General features: G+C 43.1%; 1 protein-coding gene across 1 annotated transcript in view; it reads left to right on the top strand.

Annotated features, from left to right (window-relative positions):
* The first annotated feature begins 4,483 nt into the window (after positions 1 to 4,483).
* The window catches only part of ZBTB5 (zinc finger and BTB domain containing 5), a 24,726-nt gene continuing 20,412 nt past the window's right edge, over positions 4,484 to 8,797 (top strand). The window contains exon 1 of the mRNA XM_007456005.1: positions 4,484 to 4,709. The gene's annotated coding sequence lies outside the window, so the exon portion shown is untranslated. The remainder of the gene's footprint in view (positions 4,710 to 8,797) is intronic.

The following is an 8,797-nucleotide window of genomic DNA, read 5'->3' as shown; positions in this document are numbered from 1 at the left end:
CACAGGCTCCGGACGCGCAGGCTCAGCGGCCACGGCTCACGGGCCCAGCCGCTCCGCGGCATGTGGGATCTTCCCAGACCGGGGCACGAACCCGTGTTCCCTGCATCGGCAGGCGGACTCTCAACCACTGCGCCACCAGGGAAGCCCCTCTAGTAAGTTTTGACATCAGGAAATGTGAGTCGTCCAGCTTTGTTCTTCTTTTTCAAGATAGTTTTGTCTATTTGGGATCCCTTGAGATTTCATATGAATTTTAGGATGGGTTTTTCTATTTTGGCAAAACATCATTGAGAGTTTTTATAGAGATTGCATTCAATCTATAGATTGCTTTGGGTAGCATTGACATCCTAATAATATTAAATTAAGTCTTCCAATCTATGAACATCGAATGTGTTTCCATTAATTCTTTCAGTAACATTTTGTAATTTTCTTTGTACCAGTCTTTTGGTTAATTCCTAAGTATTTTGTTCTTTTAGATGCTATTGTAAATGTCATTTTCATAATTTCCTTTTGAGATTGTTCATTGTTAATGTATAAAAATGCAACTAATTTTTGTGTGTTGACTTTATAACTTGGTACTTTGCTGAATTTATTAGCTCTAACAGTTGTGTGTGTGTGATCTTTAGGATTCTCTACATATAAGAATATATCATGTGCAGAGATAATATTACCCCTTCCTTTCCAAGTTGGATGTCTTTTGTTTCTTTTTCTGCCTAATTGCTCTATCTAAACATTCTAGCATTATGTTGAATAGAAGTTGTGAAAGTAGGCATCTGTGTCTTGTTCCTGATCTTAGAGGAAAGGCTTAAAGTCTTTCACCAATGTGTATGTTTGCTGTGGGTTATCATATATGGTTTTTATTATGCTGAAGTAGTTTCCTTCTATTCCTAGTTTGTTGAGTGTTTTTAAAAGGGTGTTGAATTCTGTTGAATGCTTTGTTTGCATCATTTGAGATGATCATGTGATGTATTACACTGATCAATTTTCACATATTGAACTCTCCTTGCATTGCAGAAGTAAATCCGACTTGGCCACGGTGTACAACCCTTTTGATATGCTGCTAAATTTAGTTTGCTAATATTTTATTGTGAGTTTTTGCATTAATGTTCATAAGGGATATGGATCTGTAGTTTTCTTGTAGTGTCATTGTCTGGCTTTCATTTTTCCTGGCTATTCTTGCAATATTATCTTCTCTTATGAATTTAGAATCAGTGTCTAGTTTCCAGAAGTATCTCTTGTTGTTGTTGCTTTGATTTTGTATTAGCTATAGGGTGATCTTTATTTGTCATTTCCCCTCAAATTAGGGAAGATTATGCTTAAGAGAAGTGAAATGGTTCTATTCATTCTGGTTTGTGATTATTAGGTTTGTATGTTAGTTTCTTTTTTTTTTACCATCTTTATTGGAGTATAATTGCTTTACAATGGTGTTAGTTTCTGCTTTATAACAAAGTGAATCAGCTATACATATACATATATCCCCATATCTCCTCCCTCTTGCGTCTCCCTCCCACCCTCCCTATCCCACCCCTCTAGGTGGTCACAAAGTACCCAGCTGATCTCCCCACGCTATGCGGCTGCTTCCCACTATCTATTTTACATTTAGTAGTGTATATATGTCCATGCCACTCTCTCACTTCCATTCTCTACGTCTGTGTCTTTATTCCTGTCCTGCCCCTAGGCTCTTCAGAACTTTTTTTTTTTTAGATTCCATATATATGTGTTAACCACACGGTATTTGTTTTTCTCTTTCTGACTTACTTCACTCTGAAAGACAGTCTCTAGGTCCATCCACCTCACTACAAATAACTCGATTTTGTTTCTTTTTGTGGCTGAGTAATATTCCATTGTATATATGTACCACATCTTCTTTATCCATTCATCTGTCAGTGGACATTTAGGTTGCTTCCATGTCCTGGCTATTGTAAACAGAGCTTCAGTAACCATTTTGGTACATGACTCTTTTTGAATTATGTTTTTCTCAGGGTATATGCCCAGTAGTGGGATTGCTGGGTTGTATGGTAGTTCTATTTTTAGTCTTTTAAGGAACCTCCATACTGTTGTCCATAGTGGCTGTATCAATTTACATTCCCACCAACAGTGCAAGCCAAAAGTACCTTAGTGATACTTTTATTGGGAAATTTATAGCTTAATTTAGGAATAATTTTGTCAATGAGTTGAAAACTCAACCTAAAAATCCTGGTTTTCGGGCTTCCCGGGTGGCGCAGTGGTTGAGAGTCCACCTGCCGATGCAGGGGACGCGGGTTCGTGCCCCGGGCCAAGAAGATCCCACATGCCGCAGAGCGGCTGGGCCCGTGAGCCATGGCCGCTGAGTCTGTGCATCCAGATCCTGTGCTCCGCAATGGGAGAGGCCACAACAGGGAGAGGCCACAACAGTGAGAGGCCCGTGTACCGAAAAAAAAAAAAAAATCCTGGTTTTCATATATACTACTAAAATAATAAAGGTCATTATAAAAATTAAATTAATACAGAAGTATGTAAAGGCTAAAAATTAAGAAGGCCTTCTTAAAATATTTCCTTATCATCACCCCCTCCTAACTTCCCCTCACTGAGGCAAATTTTACAAACAGTTTGATAGTATCTCTTCATACTTAGCCATACATTTACAAGCTTTTATGTTTACATCCACACGCAGGGTTTTTCTGGTTTTGTTTTGTATGTATATGGATCATTAGTAATAAAGGAGCCATAATACATACTCAATGTATATCAATGTATTGTAATCCTCTATAGATGCACATTCACATTGTTTCTTTTTTTCTTCCACTAATAAAGCTTGATCAAAGTCTCGTGCATACTTTTCCACATTTGTTTATTTAAGTAGAATTTCTAGAAAGGAATTGCCAGCGAGAAGGTAATGAATGCATAATTTAAAAATTTGAAGATACCAAGTTATCTTCAGAGAACAGCAGTGATGCTCCCAACAACGATATAGGATGGGACTTTTTTCACACACTCTCCTAAGTACTAAACGTACAAATCTTTTTAATTTTTGCCACTCTGTATATATGAGATAACATCTAGTTCACAGTATGTCTGTAAGGGTCACATCTGTTAAAGGACCTCTCACGTTGCCTGGCTTAGTGTCAGCATTCTTTTTTTTTTTTTTTAAGCAGCCCAATCTGACAGTAAAATATGTGCAAGGGCAATAAAATGTCAGGGAATCTTAATGAACACAATTTACCATCAGACTTCGTTGAGACCGTAAAAAAAAAAACCCAACCCCAATATTGCAAGGACAACATTTCCAACGTGTATGGTCTGAAGGGATGGATCAGCTCTAATGATAATTGGGTGTTGAGTTCTGAAGAAGTGGGGTGTTCCCTTTTAAAAACAGTCTTCCCCCCAACCCCCCCCCCAAAAAAAAACCCCACCGAACTGCGTTCCCCAGCCTGCCTTTGTCTCCGGAGCCATGCCGAGCTCCCGACAGCTCCCGCCGCGGAAGGCCCCTTACGGACTTCCTTGTCTCCTCTTCACCTGGGGAAGGTGGGCTTCTTTCTGCCGTCGGAGGCGCCGGGGCCGGTGTACCTAAGGGTTCGGGCTCTCCGTCCGAGCGTGCACCTGGGAGCCCGGGAGCCGCACGGACCTTGCTCTTTTCTGACATTGCCCCACCGAAGTCCGCGACTCTTCCACGTTTCCAATTCTGTTCATTGGAAGACTGGTTCTGCAGACTGCAGACTTATTTGACCTGCGGCACGGAATGCAGAGCGAAGTGCCAGACTTCTCAGTCCCCGGCCCTTGGAGACGCCGCCACCAGGACTGGACGTGGCGCGGTGTCGGACCCAACTGCCGTCACATGGATGGCATTTTCGGTTCAGCGTCTTAAGCCTGGATTTTGGTTTAATTCAACCTAAACAGCGTCTTGGAATTTTATTTTTTTCCAAAGCCTACGAGGTCGGTACTCAACCTCGGACCCGGCGAGTGTGTGGGTACCGCGAAGGGAATTCGCGTTGGAGAGGGAGCCCGGTGTCACCGAAGAGGGAGCCGGGCGCCGTGAGGGTGGGGAAATCCTTCAGGTCCAGCCAGCGGTGGGACACTACCTCGCGGGCTCGCCTCACACCTAGCTCAGAGCTCAGGCAATCGTAGTTGTGACTGGTGGAACGAGGCGGAAAACCCGCTGGCCTCCACCACAGCGGGTCTGGATTGGCTTCGGCACACAGTCGCTTTTCTGTAGTCCAATCCTAGAGTCGCTTAGTGATAAATCCCGCTTTAAAAGGCGTTTGATAACAGTTTTACGTGTTGTAAGGCATACGGTGATTGGCTGCAGGGCTCACGGATTCGCTCGGTAGTAAACACAGCGAGGCTCCTGGGACCGCGGATTGGTCAGTGTTCCCAGGACCGAATAAATTCCGCCGGATTCCGCGCGCTGGCTGGCGGCACATCTACCCTGGCCCCGCCTCTTCCGCTCCTGATTGGCTGTAGCGCGGCCGGAGGGGAGGAGAAAAGCCGCGGAGTAGGCGATCTCGTGTTGCGTCACTTCCGTTTACTGTGGGCAGCTGCCGTGGTATTCTCAGAGTGCGGCGGCGAACGGGCTGAAGCAGCCCGAGGACGAGAGGCGGGGTGGGCGGAAGGGGGAGGAAATCCCATCACTGGGGCGCCAGCCTGGACGTTCCCGCCTCCTCCGACACTGTCGGGTCCGATCGGAGAAGGGTCACCGCCTCCTCCAGCGAGAAGGGGGGCGGAGTCCGGCTCAGGTGAGGCAACCCTGTCAGCGCGGGCCGTAGTGGCGCGCGCGGGCGCGCTCACGTGGAGACAGTTGGGCTCTGGGGGAGCTGGATGGGCGGTGCGAGCAGGGTCTCGTCCTGGCGTCGGGGCGCGCGCAGACGCGTACCGGTTCCCCTCCATCCCCCCACCCCCGCCTACCTTGTCAGTCTTTCTGAGGTGGTATTGTTACCCTCGGAACGGAGGGGCCAGGCGGGTGGAAGGCGTGTTCTTCTGCGCAGGCGTCCCCCGTGTCCTGACGCCAGGCTGTCTGTCCAGCCGGTGGGGCGGGGCTCTTGCCCCCTCGGATCTGCGGGCCAGCGACGCTAGTTACTGGGATCGGGTGGGGAAGGCTTGGGACCAACAGCCTGGCGGGGTGAATAGAGGATCTGCGGGATGGGGTCGGGTGGCTCTCTCGCCCCCATTCTGGGTCTGTTTGAGCGACGAGGTTTCATTTACACCAGAGCAAGGCCGAGGCGGTCTGGAATCGGGAACCGGAGGCTGACTCTTGGAGGGGTGGAGCCAGTGTTTTGGAATGCCCCAACTTATCGGAGGACTACAGTGTTTATAGGCTATTATTGAATGGCCTCTGCTTCCAGGCTTTGTGCTAGGAGCTGTGGGGGATGCAGTGGTAAGAACAGCCTTCCGCCCTCCTCCCCTTGTTTGGAGGACATGCATATTTATACTTAAATACTAACCTTAGGCAGTGAGTTAAGGGGGGTCGAAGGTTAGTTTTTCTTCTCTTCCAAAAAAGGTCGTTTGTTATTAAGTCAGTGTGCATTCTGGCATCGTGGAGGGTACTGTGGAAGGTAATTTCTGAATAGGACACAAATCCTAAATATTTAGTTTGGAGGAAAAATTTTAGGTAAAGGCGCAGTGAAATCTTTTTTTTTTTTTTTTTTCTTGCGTTATGCGGGCCTCTCACTGTTGTGGCCTCTCCCATTTGTGGAGCACAGGCTCCGGACGCGCAGGCTCAGTGGCCATGGCTCACGGGCCCAGCCGCTCCGCGGCATGTGGGATCTTCCCGAAACGGGGCACGAACCCGCGTCTCCTGCATCGGCAGGCGGACTCTCAAGCACTGCGCCACCAGGGAAGCCCAGCAGTGAAATCTTGAGTACTAAATAGTATGGTTGGGTTCTGGTTAATTTTAATGAATGGAAGTAAGAAACCCTTCACCTTCAAGAACTGAAGCAGAAATATTTCCGAAATATGTTCATACACTTTTCAGTTGTAGTAGGTAGAAGATATTACATACATTAGGATCTTTCTTTAGAGGTTGAAGAGAATGCTGTGCCTTAGGCATCACTGATGATTTGTTATCCTTGTAGGGGCTGTTGTGCCTTAGATAATTTTAAAAAGGTGGGCTAGGTGCCTCACCGTTTTCTGGATAAAGTGCATTCAGTGTTGATTTTGGTGGTGAGGTTGATAAGCTAAAAGATTAGCGGCGGGGGGGGAAAAGACCAGATGGGGAGAGGAGAGAGAGAATTTTAGAGAAAAGCCCCTAAACCAAGGGAAGGCCTCCTACTATTACTTTAGTCCCCTCTGGAAATCCCAGGAAACTTGGGAAGACTGGCCTCACCACCACTGTCAGCTTGGTGACCTGCCAGGTAAGACTAACTCGTTGAGGACCTGTTCCGGGCTCCTGCATTTTGCTAAGTAAATGAACCAGGACTTTTTAAAGAGTCCTGAAGTCAGCATGTTTTCTTGATTTGCTTTTTCTCTCCTAAAAGTTGTGTCAAAATATGGTATAGTTAGCTGGGGATACTGACAAGCTGTATTCTGCCTATTTGAGGTGTCTAGCAAAATTCTGAAAGAGATAAGATTTGGAAGAAAAGCATCTTAGAGTGGGGTGTTTTCCTAAGCTTAGGGGTCAGTCCTCTCAAAAGAGACTTTGTCGTAAGGCTATCACAAGTAGTTGAAGTTATTAAAAAAAAATCAGTTGGATACAAAATGCATGTAAATGTTTAGTACTTAAAGTATTTAGCATGAATTATGTTGAATTGGAGTTCTTTAGCATGGGTAAGACTTAAAAATAGCTTGTGTACAGTGAGAAATGACAAAGTTTGCTGTAGTGCTGACACAGAATCTTGAATCTGCCTCAGTTTCTCCTTGGAAAGGGAAAAGAAAAACCCAAGGTATTGATTCCATGTTAGTCTTCAACTTTTATTTTTTTAATATAAATTTGTTGTAAACAAATACTTTTCCTGTTTGTCAGTTTTAAGCATATGAGTTCTCTTTGTACTTAACATTTCTCAAATATGGATGTTGTTGTCTAGTAGAGCCAAATTTTGTTAGTATAGCAGGTGGGATGGAATGTAACACCACACGGCACCTTTTGTCTAAGTCTGAGGTGAACTCATGCTAAAAGACCAGCTGTTTCTGAGTGAACTATTGTTCTTACAGTTGTTTTCATCATTGTCATTACTCAATAGTGGCTTTTAATCTCCAGATTCCAATTATGGGAGGTGCCTTTCATTTGATTAATTATACATCTATTTACTAAAAGCTTTGATTTATCTTTCTGACAGCTCAGATTAGGAATTGTTGGAGTACTGACATTTTATTGTAATATAGATAGATTACTGTCTTAGTATCTAAGATTATTTTATCTGTAGATAATTTTCCTTGTGATATTCTAACATACTTGAATGGTATGTTTAAGGTTCCAGTATTTCCTTGATTCTAAACCACATTTTTGTTCACATTTTAATCTTGAGGACAGGATGCCATAAGTAAGCATTATACCATAGCTTAACTGGCATTGTTTTTCCCCCCCAACGTTACATGAGATAATGTTGCACTTGATAATCACTGGCATCTTAGGTTTAATGAAACTTGGTGCAATTAAAAGACTTTTGTATCCAACTAATTCGTTGTTAATTGTAAGCAATTAATTTTCCAAATCTGCACTCTGAAGAAAGTTTGCTATTGAAAGGAATCCTATTGGAAGTAATATTTTTTCCTTATTCAGAGGGGAATTAACGAACTGTTTTGTTTCTTTGACAAATTTTAAAGGATGATTGAGTGCTGGGTCTGCTTTTTGGAAACTGTACTTGGTGTTTTGTTACTTTGTATACTTGATAACAGTTTACAAATGCTTTATTTCCAGCGTAAGTTTAAAATGATTAGGGTGAATTGTTCCCCCCTTTCTTCCGTACATGATATTGTTAACTTGGTGTAATTGATTTTTCAGTACATCTAAATTAGTTATAATTTAAAGTCTACTCAGCTGTCTTCCTCTATAAATATAAGACCTTCAATTTTAAAGGTCTTTGAATACAAGTCCTTCTGTTTTAGTCTACAGAGAGGATTTGAGGAAGGAGGACAGGGAGAAGAAAACCCACTGTTTTGGGGTTCAGTTTTGAGAGGAATGTACAGATGGTTCAAAAATCTAAACACATGTAGTAACATACACTGTATTTTATTTTGAGTAGAATGTCAAAAGCAACTTAGCAGGTGAATTATCAGTCACTTGCTGAACACTATTGATTTGATAAATGATTCAGAAGTGAAGGAATATACTACTTTGAAGGTAAACTAGGTATAAGAAATGAATTAAATCCATTTTTCATCTTCTCTCCTGGAAAGGCACCATCAATAATTTTGTCTCCAATGCTTCAGCATGGCTTTCTTCTTGAGAAGAAATACGTATCTTGATCTGTCAGGGGTGCAAGGCAATAAAAGCTATTTTTAAAAATTGCTGAAAAGGTTGTGTGTGATGGAGGCAACTGGGATGCGTGTCAGGCAGCATTTTCTAAATAATAGAGGGAAAATATATTTAGACTTTTAAAACAGATGTTAAAATATAGTCTCAAATATATAAAAGCTAAAAGAAGCCATTGATGGATGGTTTCTATAGATTTTGGGGTACCTTTATGAAGTTTGTATGCTCTTTAGAGCGTTAAGTGGCTACAGATGTTCTTTTATATGGACAATCAGCTGGCTGGCTAGTCATTTTAAGTTTTAGGAAAATGTAGTACCCGAGACAGGGAAATTTCTAGAACAGTTACAGTGCAAGTGTAAAGTTCTAAATAGGATAAAGCAGTGAAGTTTGTCATAATTTTTTTTTTTTTTTTTTTTT

The sequence above is a fragment of the Lipotes vexillifer genome, unplaced genomic scaffold (genome assembly GCF_000442215.2).
Source record: "Lipotes vexillifer unplaced genomic scaffold, Lipotes_vexillifer_v1.1 scaffold920, whole genome shotgun sequence".
NCBI classification, from domain to species: Eukaryota; Metazoa; Chordata; class Mammalia; order Artiodactyla; family Lipotidae; genus Lipotes; species Lipotes vexillifer.
The sequence above is the reverse complement of the archived record's forward strand: the minus strand, read 5'-3'. Positions and strand labels throughout refer to the sequence as shown.